At 37.5% G+C, this 17,839-nt stretch overlaps 1 pseudogene; it reads right to left on the bottom strand.

Annotated features, from left to right (window-relative positions):
• Positions 1–1,312: 1,312 nt before the first annotated feature.
• On the bottom strand, positions 1,313–1,704 carry LOC124985732 (40S ribosomal protein S17-like; annotated as a pseudogene).
• Between the last annotated feature and the right edge of the window lie 16,135 nt (positions 1,705–17,839).

Genomic DNA, 17,839 nt, shown 5'->3' with positions numbered 1-17,839 from the left:
TGAGAGTCCTGGGTTTGGTCCCCAGTACTGCATAAATAAACAAATAAAATAAAAATATCTCCTCTTTTCCCTCAGTTTACTTACAGAAATGGAGCAATGATTGGAGAAATGGTATTGATGGTATAAAAGATTTTTTGGGAGTGGTATTGGGGATTGAATCCAACACTTTGATGTGATAAGCAAGTGCCCTACCTCTGAGCTACATAATCATCCCTTTCTTTTTTTTTGCGGGGCTGGGGATCGATCCCAGGGCCTTGTGCTTACAAGGCAAGCACTCTACCGACTAAGCTATCTCCCCAGCCCCCATAATCATCCCTTTCTATTTTTTATTTTGAAATAGGTTCTCATTAAGTTGCCAATGCTGGTCTCAAACTTGCAATACTCCTGCCTCTCAGCCTTCCAAGTAGCTGGAATTATAGGAGTGTACCATGTGCCTGGTTAGAAAAGATTACGATCTGTCTAGAATGTTGATACAGAAAGATAAATATCCTTTTTATTATTTCTACTGGTATTTTTAGGTACTTAGTGCTCCCTCGGTTTGAACTAACTTATTTCTATTTGGAAAAGAGTACTATTTATACTGTATTTTTTGCAAAGCCTTTGCAGAAATAGAACAGGCTATGCAGAATGCACTTTAAGAAAACAAAATTCTTCCACAAGACTGTTGGCAGTTAAAAATTCTTCTGATTCACATTATTATTCCTAGTGAAGAGGCAGCTTATTAATTCAGAGCTGTCTATAGCCATGTTGTCTAGGTAGCAAATACCAGCTAACAATTGAGGATACCACTCAGTTGATCCTAGCTATTCCAGGATTTTAGCAAAGTGCCTGAGAAAGGTGTGTAGGTAGAGAGGGATCTTAAACTCTAACAATAGTTGACAGCTTCTAATATGTTTAGTTGTTTTGTGTGCCTAACTTAAGAATTTTATAAGGATTTTTATCTGTCTTATGTAGATAACAGGAAGGTTGAAAGGTAAGTTTTCTATCCAATTGCTAAAAGAGTTATTATCTTCACACTGTACAATTTAATTTTTTTTTTTTTTTTTTTTTGAGGTAGGGTCTTTCTGTGTTGCCTAAGCTGGTTTGAACTTGTGGGCTCAAGCAATCCTCAGGTAGGCACCACTGTGTCCAGCTTCATTTTAATTTTTTGTTGTTGTTGCCCCAGGTTTACTGAAAATATTACAGCATAGCAGAAAGATTCTAATAGTTTTAGTAGTGTTTTTTATGCATTTTTTATTGGTGCATTATCATTGTACATTTGTTGTTACATATTCATACATGCACACAATATAATAATATAATTTGACAAATATCACTCCCTAGCACTTTCTAGTGGTATTTTGAATTTCATCCCCAAAGTAGGCTGAGTGACCTGTAGGTTGGACAGACTGCCAAAGTCCGAAACCTTCAGTACTTCCTTAGTGTCAGGATCTACTTTAATGATCTTCTGACTCTGGGCTGAGACCTCAGGAACATAATTCCCTCTATCTCCCTTTCTATCTTCTCCTACTCCTGCAACTTGATGGACCTATTCTCATCAAATGTGTAACATACCCTGCAATCTTGTGGAGTTTCTTGCTGGGAATAAAGGTGATCTCCTTGCACGAGTGCTTGTTGGCATGGAAGTCATTGCCTAGGCAAGTGAAGTACTTCTCTCTGATGAACCGGGCTGACTTCTTCAGTTTTGGTAGGAACATGGCCCATGTTGGTGGTTCTTGTTGAAAGAGCTTCATTTTAGTTTTTGAAGATTATAATGATAATGTATTTGTTATATAATCTGTCACATTACACATTACAGTATATCAGATTCGAAGCTCAGGGCTGGGGATAGAGCTCAGTGGTACAGCCTAGCCTGCTCTAGGGGGCCTGGATTTAATCCCCAGTACTGAAAGAAAGAATGAAAGGAAGGAAGAGATCAGACAGCTAAAGAAAAACATCCTCAGACCCACACATAAATGCTATTAATTCAAAGATGGGTCTGAAACTGAAAGATCAATTTATGGGGTAAAAGGAATAGAGGGACCTAAGTAACAAAAATTCCAGCCAAATAAGACACAAGATGTAGGACTGGGCTGGTAAATAAGAGAGATCCTTGCAGAACTGTAGATGCTTGGTAACTAGTATCGGGGATTAGTAACAAGGAAACTCAAATCAAAAGGCAGGAAATGCAAGTACTTCAATTACAAAACATTCCTGTAGAAAACCTATAAACTCCTTGAGGACATACCTTCATTCATTCAAAAAATATGTATTGGACATCTATATATCCCCAACACTATTCTACACAGTGTAGAGTCAGCAGTGAACAATACAAAGGTTACAGACTCTGTGCAGCTCATATTCTAGTTGTGGGACAGACAATAAACAAGTAAAATAAATAGTATGTCAGTAGAAACAAGTCTATGGAGAAAAGTTAAGCAGGAATACTGGGGATCAAGGATGGGGGCATGATTTTGAGCAAGATGGCTTGGGAAGGCTTCTCAGAAAAGACAAACAAAACTTAGGGTGTGGGGGTGTGGCTCAGTGGTAGAGTGCTTGTCTAGCTTGCATAAGGCACTGGGTTCAATCCCAAGTAATAATAACAACAACAACAACAACAACAACAATAATATTAAAGGCTTAGACACCAGGATGGGGGAAAGTCATGAAGGTATCTGAGGAAAAGTGTTCTAGCCAGAGAATACAACAAATGCTAAGACTTTGAGACCATATCCTATCTGGCACATTTGAGGGTAGTAGGAAAGCTAGCATAGTCAGAGCAGAGTGAAGAAAAGGGAAGAGCAGTAAATAGTGTCAGAGAAGCAGAGGGACACCAGTAATATTTAACCCTGCAGACCCCTGTGAGGACTGTGGCTTTTACTTTGAGAAGAAACTATCAAAGCAGAGGGAACACACAACATGACTCTCAGCTTAAAAGGATCTGTCTGAGTTTTTGGACTGCACCACAGAGGGGCAAGGATGTAAGCAAAACCATTTAGAAAACAATCTCAATAATCCAAGGAAGAAAGAATGGCAGGTCACAGAGGCTGGTAGTGGGGGAGGAGCGAGAAGTAGTTAGAATCTGATATATTTTGAAGGTAGGACCATCGGGATGCGCTAATGGTCTTGAAATAGGAAGAGGGGAGTCAAAGATGACACTCTTTGGCCTGAGATGCTAGAATAATGGAGGCACTGTTCATTCACATGGGGAAGACTGTGAGAGGACTCTTAATTTTCCTTGCACCCCCATAACCTGGCACAATGCCAGGCACATTGCACTGTTCAGTGAGTACTGATAATCTAATCTGAATCTAGTTTCTGTTTATTTGGAACCAGAGTTGTTCTAGATACAAGATTAACTTGTTAGAGTTACTAAACTAGGGTTTTGTTTCAGAATCTGGTGCAAAGTTAAGACCAGTGGTGTGCTGGCTTATACGAGAGTCAACTGCTGAATTTTGGGAATACTCTAAGGTATTAACCACAGCCATTATTAAATTCAAATTGCATAAACTTAAAGCTGGTAAATCATATTAAAACAAAGGTAAAAATACTGAAAACTCATTGCTGCTTCTCCTTCTCCTCCCCTACCCCCTCTCCTCCTCCTCCTCTTCCTCTTCTTCTTCCTCCTTCTCCTCCTCCTCTTCTTTGCTGAAAATTGAACCCAAGTGCTGCTCTGCCACTGAGCTACATCCCCAGGCTAAAAGTTATCACTTCTTAATTATTTCACTACATTTTACTATAATCTAGATTCTTGAAGTTATGTATGTGTATTGTATCTGTATGGTAGAAATACTACATAATGGTATTCACTGATGTTAGATCAATATCTTTAAACTGACCATGGGATGAGTATTTGTAATAAAGAAACTGGAAAATGCTACAAATGAAGGTTCTTCACACCTACTCCCAGAGCCAGTTAAATCTGTGAGTGGGGGAGCAGTGGTCCCAGCTTTGAAGGTAATGGTAGAGGACTGTTGTGTATTTTGTAAATATACACATGGACAAGAACTGCACACAGAGTATTAAAATATGGTTATATAGGAGGAATTTCATGTTCAGGTAAGCAGGGGTTGAATACTGAGGAAACAGTAGGAAAGGGACATGCAAGAAATTCCACAAAGCAAAAGAAAGGCCTTGCCTACCCATCAAACTAGGAATTGCTAAGAGATGAGCATCTACGTTCAATCAAGGCCTTCATAGAATTAAATCTGGACCAAATTATGAAGTGTTAACAGGGGAGATTAACAGCTTTGGGCTGCTTTTTTGAAGGTCTGATAATGTACAGAATGAGGAGAAAACAGGAACTAGTTAATATCAGTGAGATTTTTCTTTTAGGCCTTTTAAAATAAGAAGCACAGAGGATACTAAAGACACCGATTGTTCCTGTGAGACAACTAGAAAAACAGTACAATTTATGTTATTGTTTTTATTTTACAAGAAAGGAACTAGAGTCCAAGGACTATTAATGAGTGGAGGAAAACAGACTGAGTGAGCCATCCTGCCTGTTGGAGCAGGGAAAACAGGAAGTCTAACATCCAGGCCACTAGAAGATAAACAACAGTGGAAGAGCACAGCATTTAATGATGATCCGTTTTTTCAAGGAAAGCAGGATTAAAAATTTGTTTATTGATTATAAACATGGTAATTAAAACAACAAAAATTTGCTTGGCGTGGAGGTGCATGCCTATAATCCCAGTGACTCGGGAGGCTGAGGCAAGAGCATGGCTCACAGGCAGCCTCAGCAAAAGCGAGGCACTAAGCAACCAGTGGGACCCTGTCTCTAAACGAAATACAAAACAGGGCTGGGGGTGTGGCTCAGTGGTTGAGTGCCCCTGAGTTCAATCCCCAGTTACCCCCCAAAAAACATACTTGAAAATGACAAAAAAAAATCTTTAATCTCCAAGTTCTCCCCCAATTTTTTCACTTTGCTGTTTGCAAAACTGTTCATCTTCCTTCCTCCCTCCCTCCCTTCCTTCCTTCCTTCCTTCCTTTCACTTTCCACAGTTTTTATTGGTACATTATAGTTGTACGTAATGGGATTTGTTGTTACATATTCATACATGCACACAATAACAATACAATTGGGCCAGAATCACTCCCAGCACTTCCTCCCCTCCCTCAAACTCATCTTTTTTCCTTTTACTCAATGTATTCATCCTCCATCTGTCCTCACTGACTTTTTTGTTTCAAAGCTTTAATCTTCTTAAACTATGATGTTTTCATAAAGTTGTTTTCCGTACCTCAATAGAACTTCATATTGGGCAGAATCACTCTGTTTAAGACTCAGTCTTATTTCTCCAGAAATATTTATGGTTATGAGGATGTGGAATTATTGGGTCAAAGGGTAAAGACTTATCAAGACTAGCAACGGGGCTGGGTTTGTGGTTCAGTGGTAGAGCACTTCCCTAGTACGTGTGAGGCACTGGGTTTGATCCTCAGCACCACATAATAAATAAATAAATACAAGAGTTATAAAAATGTATTTTAAAAAGACTAGCTATGTATCACAGGACCCTTGCTATTTTGATATGTCAGTTTAAAATATTAAATAAGTTCCTAAGTGAAATCTGATATTTTATTATCTTAGTTGGCATTTCTTCGATTAATAAAACTGAACTTTTTTCCCTACATGTTTGTTCACTAATATTATGTCACTTCCCTATCCATTTCTTTGGAGCTTAGTGTAATTTTATCAATTTATATGAGCTCTGTGTGTGTGTGTGTGTGTGTGTGTTCAAATTAAGGACCTTGCACATACTGGGCAAGTTCTGTGCCACTGAGCTACAGCCCCAGCCTTTTTAAAAAACATTTTTTGTTTTAAGACAGAGTCTCATTAGATTGCCCAGGCTGATCTCTTGCTTGGGATCATCCTAATTCAGAATTATTGGGATGCACCACCTCACTCAGCAAAAAACAAGCTTTTTTTTTTTTTTTAATGTTTCTTTTTTCTTTTCTTTATAGTACTTGGGGTAGAACTCAGAGCTTCATGCAAACTAAGCAAGCACTCACCTTATGAGTTATTTATATAAGAAAGATATCAGTCCTTTATAATTTTTGCAGATATTTTCCCATTCTATTGCATATTTATTTTGGTCACTTTACAAAAATTTGCTCCTATTTTCTTGAGGGGTACTTAACCACTGAACCACATCCCCAGTCCTTTTTATTTAGAGACAGGATCCCACTAAATTGCTTAGAGCCTCGATAAGTTCAAGGCTCGCTGAAACTGGTCTTGAACTTGCAAACCTCCTGCCTCAGCCTCCCAAGTTGCTGGGATTACAGGTGTACACCACCATACGCAGCTCCTTTGAGTTATTTTAAATTGCTTCTAAGTATAAAAATCAATCACCCTCCTTAGGCTTATTACACATTCAATTCTATTACACATTCTATTCAAAACTATTTTCATCTTGTAATATTTTATATCTACTTTCAGTCTTCTGGAATTTATTTTGATGCATGAAGGGATAGTCTAAACTATTTTTTCCAAATTGATAAGCATTTCAGAATGTTCCTTCCTTCTTTACTGTATGACACAACAAATTCATATAAACAATAGGATTATGTCTGTACTATGCTCTTATTTTTATTTTTAAATTTAATGTAGACTTGCTATACTACTATATCAAGGGTATCGTCATTTTCCATAACTAAAAAGTTTTTTCTTATTTGCATCCTATTCTCCCAGATCAAGTTTGAGAATCATTATAGATAGTACAAGGACTTTGATAAAACTACAATCCTTTTCTTTTTCTTTTGTTGTGGTACTAGAATTGAAGCCAGGGGCACTCTTATCACTGAGCTACACACCATCATTTTTTTGTTTTGAAAGAGGGTTTCACTAAGTTGCTGAGGCTGGTCTCAAACTTGTGATCCTTCTACCTCAGCCTCCAGAGTAGCTGGGATTACCATGCATGCACCAGGGCGCCTAGTGTAGTCCCTTGTTTTTCGTTAGAACTATAGTTATCTCACTGGTATTAGTAACTATATTAACAACTACTAATTAGGTTAACAGTAAGGAAAGAAGTATATAAAGTTGACCTGTGCTATTGAATTCTGCAGTATTGTCTGAAACACTTGAAATGTTTCAGAATCTGATGGGAAACAATTTTTAAAGATTTAAAAGTGACAAAAATGTCTATACAAAGTTCTCCCTGGGAAACTATTTTATTATTTGGAATAAAAATGATTTCTCTTTGAAACAAATAAACCCCAAGACTGTAAAACATAAAGGGATTGAAAAGTATAAATTTAATATGCCTTTGAGTATATTTATATATCTTGCAATAAACCTTTCAAATTCTCCTGAAATTTAAGCCAAGGCTTTGTGAACAATTTAACAATAGAGCTTCTTGTCCTATTCAAGTTATTTTTCACATGCATTAATTTGCCTAGGAATCACTTAGAACCTTCTAGAAATTTTTTTAAAAAGGAAAAAAGAGCAATTTTCTTTCTCAAATTTATTTTTTCTTCAAAAAATGACAAAATTATTGAAAGTCATAGAAATTGAGAGCTTACATAGTTTATGGTAATTGTTTTTTAGAACTTAAATGAAAATTAAATTTCATTGTTATAACATGACCTACTAAGCTTTCATGCTTTAGATGGAGCTCTAAGGTCTCCACTCTCATTTTCTGTCATATATGAGTATGTTGCAGATGAAAGACAGCAGGAATTTTCAATTTGGAGTGTTTTCCTAGAATTCTATGACAGAGATTTAGAGTCCCATCCATAACTGTTCCTAACAATATCTAAGTTTATTATGGAACAAAGTTGTTAGTGCTCCAAAAGTAATTTAAAAATTGGACTTGCCCAATAAGAACAGAGCTGTTCTTCGTAAATGGGAAGTTTAAAGATGAGTGGGAACTCATAAAGAGCAGCTTCATGTGGCCTACATCTCTTTTTCAACAAGATTCTATCAAAGATACTTCATTATAGTCTTGGTTTCCATTATAATTGGCTTTCGGTTAACAACAACAAAAAAAAAGCTTACCATATTGGAAAAGAATGTTGAGTGTTCAAGAGTTACTAATTTATATCGTTTTTGTAATTTAGCAAGTAGTTTAAGATATGATTTCATTTTCTCATTTTGGTTTTATAATTTCCCTCTTGCTGATAAAACCTATATCTCCAGCTTTTGATTTGTCATGTTTCTTTAAATGGAATGTTTATACATTTCTAGATCTCTTATTACTTAATTTCCAGTTGCTGTGCCTTGCTTTGTTATCTTCATAAAGCATAAATGGAGTTTGTGGTAGGACGGGGTTTACTCATGCAACTGAATAGCCACACCCGCGTAATTAGAGGCTTGGTTGCCATTCAGAAAATGATACAGTCATCACCAAAATATGGCATAGGCATTTATGTAAACACTTTTTTTCAGTGAATCTGGAAACTATTCAAGAAATTAACCAAACAAGATGTGTACTTTTCATCTCTACAAAATTAATAAGCTTAAAATTTCATAAGAAAGATCTCAAAGTTACAAATGCACTATTTTCTATGCTTCCAACAGCTCATAAAAGTTTGTTTCTTCCTCTCTCACACCAACCATTCACCTGCACATGTTCAAATGTTATGCAGAGAAAATTTAGAATAAGGAAATTCTCAGGGGAAAATGTTAAGAATCAGTCAATGTTAAGATTTATTGCTTTCTTTTCCAGAAAACCAGAACTTTTAAGAACCATCTGAAATAACAGAAGTGGTTGAGTAAACTATATTTAGTATACACAATGGAGTACTAAATAGTCTTTAAAAACAATAATGTAAATTTATCTTTATTGACATGGGTATTAGTTTTTCATTACTGTCATGAATACCTGAGATAATCAACATACAGAGAAAAAAGTTTTACTTTGGCTCACAGTTTAGAGGTTTCAGTCCATGATTGTTTGGTCCAGTTGCTTTGAGCCCATGGCAGTGTATCATGACAGTAGCATATGGTAGAACAAACTACCCCCCCCATAGTTGAGAAGTGAAAAAGAAGAAGGGGCTGGGGTTCCATTATCTCCTTTGAGGGCGCACACCCAGTGACCTAAAGACCCCCCACTAGGCCTCAGCTCTCAAAGTTTCTCCAATTCCCACTATTGTCATGAACTAGGGGCCAGGTCCTTAACAGATGGACTTTTGGGGACCCTTATTCAAGTCATAGCAAAGTCTAAAGATACTTATAATTAATAAAGTGTTAAAAGAAGTTTACAAAAACATGAATTCACTTTTTGCTTAAAATAAAAGAGAGAGGGGGGCTGGGGAGACAGCTCAGCTGGTAGAGTGCTCGCCTCGCAAGCATAAGGCCCTGAGTTCGATCCCCAGTACCGCCAAAAAAAAAAAAAAGAGAGTGAGAGAAATACATAATTTTTGTATGTATGGAAGGACAAATACCAGAAAGCTATCTGGGTGTTGAACCCAAGATACCTTTTTTTCTCAGACTTTTTGTATTTCCTGATTTTTTATGATGAGCATTTTTCACTTTCATAATCAGACAAAACAAAAAAAAAAGGGGGATATTTCTATTGTTAAAGGAAAAAAAAGAGTAAATATCCTGTAAGGAGCAAAAAGTCTCATTCTCTCACTCTCTGTCTTTCAGTTCTGCTTACCACTTATTGGCCTCAACTATATATGGGTTCTAGTCTCAATGTGGGAAAGAACTGCCCCTGGACCCAGATTCTAATAAAACCAAAACCACCTTAATCTCCAGCAGATAGAGTCAATCTTCTTCATTAGCTCCAGCAGAGAAGTCACAGAGCAGACTGTCTGACTTGGATCAGCAACCAACAAGGAATGTAATTTTCTGATGGGGCAGGTCTGAGTTAGGAGATATTCCTACAGTCAGGGAGGAGAGAGAATCTATACTGAGTTGGTTTCTGCTATAGCTTAGACCTTGAGTGTCCCCAAAGGCCCATGTATTAAAGCTTGTTCTCCAAAATGAAACCCTCGGGAGGTACAACCTTGGAGGGAGGTCCTTAGGTCTTAGGAGTTTCTCTTTTGCTTCCTGGTCACGACATCAATGGTTTAGCTGCGCCATACACTCCTGCTGTGATGTGCTGCCTCGACACAGGCCCAAAGCAATAGCACCACGGATGATGAGGAGGAATCTCCAAACTGTGAGTCTAAATAAACTTTTTCTCCTTTTGATTATCTCGGGTATTTTACTATAGTGATGGAAAGGTGACTAGCACATTTCCCAATAGGAAAAAGGAATTTTATCATCTGAAGAAGGGAGGTAAGGATTCTAAAGAGACTAAAATAACATATCAATTACAATATTCATTCTAGACTCTCGTCATAGGAATAATGAATTTTAAAAAGAGCTAGCACAGGGTTTTTCACTGTTTGGGAACTGGAAATCACTATTCAATATCTAAACCACAATATTTATTCACTCAATAAATATTCATCAAGTATCTCTCCTATGCCCAGTAGCCTATATCCTACCGGGATGAACAGGAAACAAAAAGCAAACAAACATAGCCTCATGGATCTTACATCTTCAGGCATCAACAACAACTCTAAAATATGAGTCTGGAGTCATCCTCTGGTTGGAAATTTTGTTGCAGTAATTGAGACTAAAGAAAATGAATTGACTTTCACAAAATTCTTGTTTCACTTGTCTGTGAACACCATAGTAAGCTCGTATTCTTGAAAGAAACCAACTGAGATGAGTCATGAGATTTGCAGGCAAGTAGAGAAGAGTACTAATATCTATGATTTGATATTAACAGAAAACTGTATTATCTAGACACACTGAAGGTGTTCTACAGCATTCTTGAGCTTTAAACTGTATTATTTAACTTGCCCTTACAGTAAACACTGGGCAAACCAATCTTGTGGTACATATTTTAATTTCAAGCAAAACTCTTTTTACAGTTGACTTAGCAATGAACAAACTTCTTTTTGCACGTCAGTAGATTCAGGTCCATCGATGGAGACAAGTTATTCACTTTGTGGGACTGGGGTTGCGGCTCAGTGGTAGAGCCTAGCACTGAGTTTGATTCTCAGCACTGCATATAAATTAATTAAATAAAGGTCCATTGACAACTAAAACAATTTTTTAAAAAGATATTAATTCTGTGTCTTGTTAGTGTTTATCTTTGGTATAGAAAACACCTACCACTGAGTTTAAAGTTTTATGAGGAGACTATAAAGCAAATTTGGGCTAATGTATACATTTTTTAAATATATTTTTTAGTTGTAGAAGGACACAATACCTTTATTTTATTATTTATTTTTACGTGTTGCTGAGGATTGAATCCAGTGCCTCACATGTGCTAGGCTAGCACTCTAGCACTGAGCCATAACCCCAGCCCTGGCTGATGTATCTTTAAGTTATTTTTTTTAACCATCAATAACATAGCATTGGGCATAGTGGCACACACTTAAAATCCAGCTATTTGGGAGCCTGAGGCAGGAGGATCACAAGTTCAAGGCCAACCCAACAACTTAGCTAGACCCTGTCTCAAAATAAAAGAATAAAAAGGACTAAGGTTATAGTTTAGTGGTAGAGTTGGCATAGAATGCTTAAGGTCCTGGGTTTAACCCCCACTATTGAAAAAAAAAATAGAAAGAAAAGAAAGAAAAAAGAAAAAGAATATAGTAATTATAATTTCCTAACATGGTGATTCTTTTTTAAAAAAATTTTTTTTGTTGTAGATGGACACAATGCCTTTATTTTATTTCTTTATATTTTTGTGGTGCTGAAGATCAAATCCAGGGCCTCACACATGCTAGGCAAGCACTCTACCACTGAGCCACAAGCCCAGCCCCTAACATGGTGATCTCAACCTTGGCTACATAAGAATCACCTTTAAAAACAAAAACAAAAACAAAAACTGGCAGGGGATGAAGGGTGAGACAGGGTACTGATATCATTTAAAAAGCATTGTAGGTGGGGAAGGGGCTATAGCTCAGTGGTAGAGCACTTGTCTAGCACATGTGAGGCACTGGGTTCAATCCTCAGCACCACATAAAAATAAATAAAATAAAGGTATTGTGTCCATATACAACTAAAAAACAATTTAAAACAAAACTACACAAAAATAATTGTAGGGCTAGGGATGTAGCTCAGTGTTAGGGTGCCTACTTAGCATACATGAGGCCCTGGGTTCAATTCCATTACCTTTTAAAACAAAAAACAAATTAAAAAACCCCAGTGCTTTGGGAGGCTGAGGTAGGAGGATCTCAAGTTCAAAACCAGCCTCAATGAGGGCCTAAGCAACTTTGTGAGACCCTGTCTTAAAATAAAAATTAAATAGGACTGGGGATGTAGCCTAGCGGCGAAGTGATTCTAGGTGCAATCCCCAGTACCACAAAAACAAATCAAACAAAAAAACACTGTAGGCAGGTACAGGAGGCTGAAATAGGAGAATCACTTGAGCCCAGGAGTTCCAAACAGTCTGAGCAACATAGGGAGATCATATTTGGGGATAGGAGTGTAGCTCAGTGTACAGAAGGCCTGGGTTTAATCCCCAGCACCAAAACAACAAACAGAAACAGTAGCTAGAGAAAGGCCTAAAGAATAGAACATGCTCAGTATCAGGTTTGGGGAAAGTGGATATTTTGAGTATAGAACACTTGGTAATATGCATTTTATAATGACCTGATTTTCACCAGTGAAATCACTTTAATTCTTATCATTTATCTACTTTAATTTACTTATTTACTTATTTTCCAATGCTGGGGATTGAAAATGGGCACTTTACCACTGAGCTATATCCCCTGTCCTTTCTAAAATTCTTTAAAAATTTGAGACAGGGTCTTGCTGAGTTGCTCAGGCTGGCCTCTAACTTACAATCCTCTTGCCTCAGCCTCCTGAGTAGCTGGGATTACAGGCATGTAGCACCATGCCCAGTTATTTATCCAGTTTTAAAAGTATAAATGATTTCATACCCATTCACTCATTAATTTTCCTTTCCTTCATTGTTTCTTCCTTTCCTTTTCTCTTTCTCATTCATTCATCTAATCACTCATTATGAGTATTTAATGAGAGTATTGTGCTTAGTAATAAGGATACAGAAATAAGTCATCCTTTCATTCAAGTATCACAATATTAACAAGGTAGCACATATAAATTCTTTATCCTGAGAGTCTCGGTAAAATTCAATTTTTAAAAAAAGCTACGAAAATTACACATTACTTTTCCTCTGCTGGATTTATTTTATTAAAAATTGTGTTGAATTTGAGTTGTTCTGTTAGGCAAACGTCAACATTCCTGACCTATTGTGCTTTCAATGATTCATGTAGTAAGCTACCCATCTGCCACCGTGTAATTTTTAATCTTTTATATATTGAATGAAAGAATACAAATGCATGTTATTCATTAGGTTACATATAAGAAAAGATTCAGATATGTTATCAACTTTAGGAGTTATTTTAATTTAAGACTCTTCAAATGTCTTTGGAATATTTTGTGAAGTTGTTATTTTGGATATACCAAATTCTTCTCAGAGAATCCAGCAAAATACTTTAATATTTAGTTCCAGTTCAATTTTCAAATCAGGTTATTTTGTAGGTAAAGGCAGAACTCAACATTACTAATGGGTAGGCAGACCCTTTTCTCTGATGTTCATGTCATTCTCTCCTATTTTTTTAAGTTTCAAGTTGTGACTCAACAGCTGTTTAAAAAGTCATACTTTCATTCAAAGAGCTTCAGGGAGCTGGGGATGTAGCTCAGTGGTAGAGAGTGTACTTTGCATGCACAAGCTTCAATATCCAGCACCAAAACGAAATCAACTTCAAAGGCCAACTCCAAGACTAGAGTTGCTAGATCACTCCTGGGGTGTTGGACATTATCATACTATGGAAACAGTTACTGATGTATTTAAAACAAGGAATAAATGTAAGTTCATCTCACAAAAATTCCACAATTATTTCTGATGCACTACTGCACCCACCTAAAACCAAAACACAAGAGAGAAATATTTTGAAGTAAAACCAACAGGAGGGAAATAGCAGGAGGGTATGAAGAGAGGACAATATTTCTGTCAAAAACAGATTTAAAGCTAGCCAGGTTACAAGAGAACAAGCCTTATTCATAGCATAAAGTTCCCTGTAGCCAGGAGTTTTATATTTTTACTATCGTATAATTATAAACATTATGAAGTGTGAATTTTTCCACAAGAATAAAAATGCAACGGAAGGAGAAGAAGAATCAGCATGAAAAGAATAAAGTAGTTCTAGGTCTGAAGGTTCTGTGATCTGAATCTTTGTGTCCCTTGAAAATTCTTATGTTGAAACATATCTTCCCAATGTGATGGTTCTAGGAGGTAGTTAGGATTAGATGAAGTCACAAGGGCTCTGAATGGAGTTAGTGTACTTATAAGAGTCCCACATGAGCTTGCTTTTCTCTGTTTCACTACATGAAAATACAAGAAGATGGCAGTCTGCAATCTGGAAGGGAGCCCTGCTGGAACCTGGCTATGCTAGCTAGCACTTTGACCTCAGAAATTCAGCCTCCAGAACAGAAATAAATATCTGTTGTTTATAAGCCACCCAGTCTATGGTAATATGTTATAGCAGTCTGAACTAGATAGCGGGGCAGATGGATTTACATTTGGAGATTTAGAAACATTTAGTACCATCCATGGATAAATCACTGTGGTCTGAGACTTAATAACATTATTATTAAGAGTAATAATAGCGAATAACTATTAAGCACTTATTTTAGGCAAGACACTATCAATGCTTTATATGCATTATATCATTTACTCTTCACAATAACCCTAATTACTACTGTTCCCATTTTCCCCAATGAGAACAATGAAGATGGAGAATTTAAGTGACTTGATTAAAGTAACACAGCTTATCAATACTTAGGCTGGAATTTGAAACATAGATTTGCCTAATGGCAAAGTCCGTGCTTTTAACCATAACACAATTCATTGCTAATTTAACAACCAGAGACTGTAGAGCTACAGCCATCTGGCTCAGAGGGGCTCACAGTATTTTAAGATTTCTATGCTTTTTGCAACAACTCTGGGCCTTTTGTGATGTATCTGTCACCAATAATGTCAAACACTTTAATGGTGATATAACACACTGGCAGGTAGTTGCAAATAAGAAGCAATTTGTAGCTGCTGAGTATGCACTGCAGAGTTAGGGGTTATAATGCTCTAATTGGGTATAGAAAGCAAAATTCATCAATATAGATTGTGGTAACAAATTACAAGAAAGAATATTGCCAAGACTAATCTCTCCTCATTAAAGGCAAAAAAATAAATGTTATTGGTTTTAAAAGACTATGTGTTTTCCTCTTGCATTGAAAAGCAATAAATAAGGTTGGGATATAGGTTGGTGGTATAGGACTTGCCTGCCATGCACAAGCCCTGGGTTTGATCTGTTATGGGAGACAGGAACTTCTGACTAAGTGACAGAAGAAACAAAACTGAGCCAAGTTTTGGGAGTACACACCGGTAAGATTTTAATTGGGGCTTCAGCTGTAGGGAGACAGCACTGATGGAGGGGTCAGGCTGTTCCCTGAATGAATGGAAATGTAAGCTTTTCATTGATTTCCTAGGGTGGGCTCACATCCAGTAATTTTCCATTGGCCAGGGGAACATTCCAAAAGATGTTTCTTCTTGTTCAAAGCTTGGGCCACCAGGTGGTCAACTTGTCCCAGGAACTGTTTGACAAGTCTTGCGGTTGATGTCATCATCCTGTGCAGACATCTGACCTTGTGTCTCTGATAGGCCTGAAGGATTTTAGGGGGCTGCTATAGCCGTTGAAAAAGCAAAAGGGTGGTATAGAAGAAAATACATACCAGCACCAGCTGGCAATCAGCCCGTGTGCATGCAGGGCTAGTGGACTCTGAACCAAAAGTTGAGGCCGCAGTGGGGACTGACATCAGACAGATGCCCTGCAGTCAAGCACCAGACATCTTCAGGTCAAGTGAAAAGTCAGTGTTTTCAACACAATGGTGGCCTTCAGCTCCTTGAAAAGTAACCTAGGCAGCTATTATCACCACAGCACACACATGCCAGAGGTGTTATCTACAGCAAAGTCAGTGAGAACCTAAGAATGTTTTGCTCAACTGTGTGACTTCCAAAGTTAGTGATTTTTTTTTTTTTTTTTTTTTTTTTTTTTTTTTTGCAGTGCTGGGGATTGAACCCAGGGCCTTGTACTTGCAAGGCAAGCACTCTACCAACTGAGCTATATCCCCAGCCCCCAATTTAGTGATTTTTTTCTTTATTTTTTTTATTATTGTACACAAACGGGATACATGTCGTTTCTCTATTTGTACATGGCGTAAAGGCATACCATTTGTGTAATCATAAATTTACATAGGGTAATGTTTGATTCATTCTGTTATTTTTTTCCCGTCCCCCCACCCCTCCCACCCCTCTTTTCCCTCTATACAATTTAGTGATTTTTAAGTTGACTAAGAATAAATGAAGTTAGAGGGTTTATTTAGGATACACCCCCATGACAATTTCATCTTGTGCAAAAATTCTTTTTCTGATGTCTTATCAAGGACTCATGATGGGTCTGTTAAAAAGAACACAACGTGCCATGCTACAAAAGGTAAGTTTATTGTGCCCAGGGGTTTATTTCAGTGCCCCAAACTTTTGTTCTATGATGGTGGTTCCTGCCTCAGATCCCCAGCCCCGAAAAGGGGAAAAAAAAAAAAAAAGGCAGTAAACACGCCCACATACACATGTTCAGATTGTCTTGGGTGTTGTTAGCTTAATGGGATGTTAGGTGTTATGCTGAAGCACCCTTTATTAGGGGAAATTATGTAGTAATGGGATAGGGAAATAATTTATTTTCAGGAATATTTTTTAAAATGAAGGTTCTCCAGCAACCAAATGGAATGAGTCGACTTCAGCATGAGTCAATATACATTCAATGTAGGTCTCCATTGAAACTCTGATTTTAAAAACACTTATTCTATTTTAAGATTCACCACTCACAACCTTGGGTTGAACAGATTTCCATGATATTTAACTTCCAGGCATGTATTGGAAGGTTAAAAAAAAATCATGGAATCAGGGAAAGAGGAAAAGAATTTTTGGTAATAAGCGTCAAGAGCTATAAATATGCAGATGTGTAACTTGCTTTGGAAACTTCTGTAATACATATACACAGACATTTCTAACAAATACTGTATGGGTAACTTGTTAATAGTAGAGGACTGCTAGGCATGGTGATACACACCTGTCATCCCAGAAGCCACAAAGTCTGAGGCAGGATGGCAAGTTTGGGGCCAGCCTGGGAAACTTGGGGAGACGCTGTCTCAAAATAAAAAGGGCTGGAGCTGGAGCTCAATGGTAGAAAAAAGTGAAACAGCAGCTGGGATTGTGGCTCAGTGGTAGAGCCTGGCATGTGTGAGGCACTGGGTTCGATTCTCAGCACCACATATAAATAAATAAAATAAACATATTGTGTCCATCTACAACTAAAAAAAAAATTTTTTTTAAAGTAAAACATTACCAAAAGAAAGTTAAGGGGTACATTTTCTGTGGTGGACATGATGTCAGAAATTCCATGGTCATCCCCCAAAGTTGATATTGCTGATACCCCCAAAGTTGATATTGCTGCTGGGTTCCCCAGTTGTGTAGCTGAAACTCAGTGTGATGGGTAGGGGTATTAGATGGACCTCCAACAACTGCAAATGATCTAGCACAGAGCTCCTCACTCTACATAGTGCATAAGAACCTTATGGAGAGCTTATTAAAGCAGATCAGCAGTGCTGGTTTCAGAGGTTCTGATTCAGAAGTCTGTGGTGGTGTGGGGAAATTTGAATCTCTGACAAGCTTGAGACTGAAGCTGCCTATCCAGGGACCACACTCTGAGTAGCACTGGTCTAAAAGTAACAGTGAATTTAAAAGTTCACAAATTCTTCTGGGCAAGGTGGTGCATGCCTGTG

This window comes from Sciurus carolinensis, chromosome 5 (genome assembly GCF_902686445.1).
Source record: "Sciurus carolinensis chromosome 5, mSciCar1.2, whole genome shotgun sequence".
Lineage (NCBI taxonomy): Eukaryota > Metazoa > Chordata > Mammalia > Rodentia > Sciuridae > Sciurus > Sciurus carolinensis.
The sequence above is the reverse complement of the archived record's forward strand: the minus strand, read 5'-3'. Positions and strand labels throughout refer to the sequence as shown.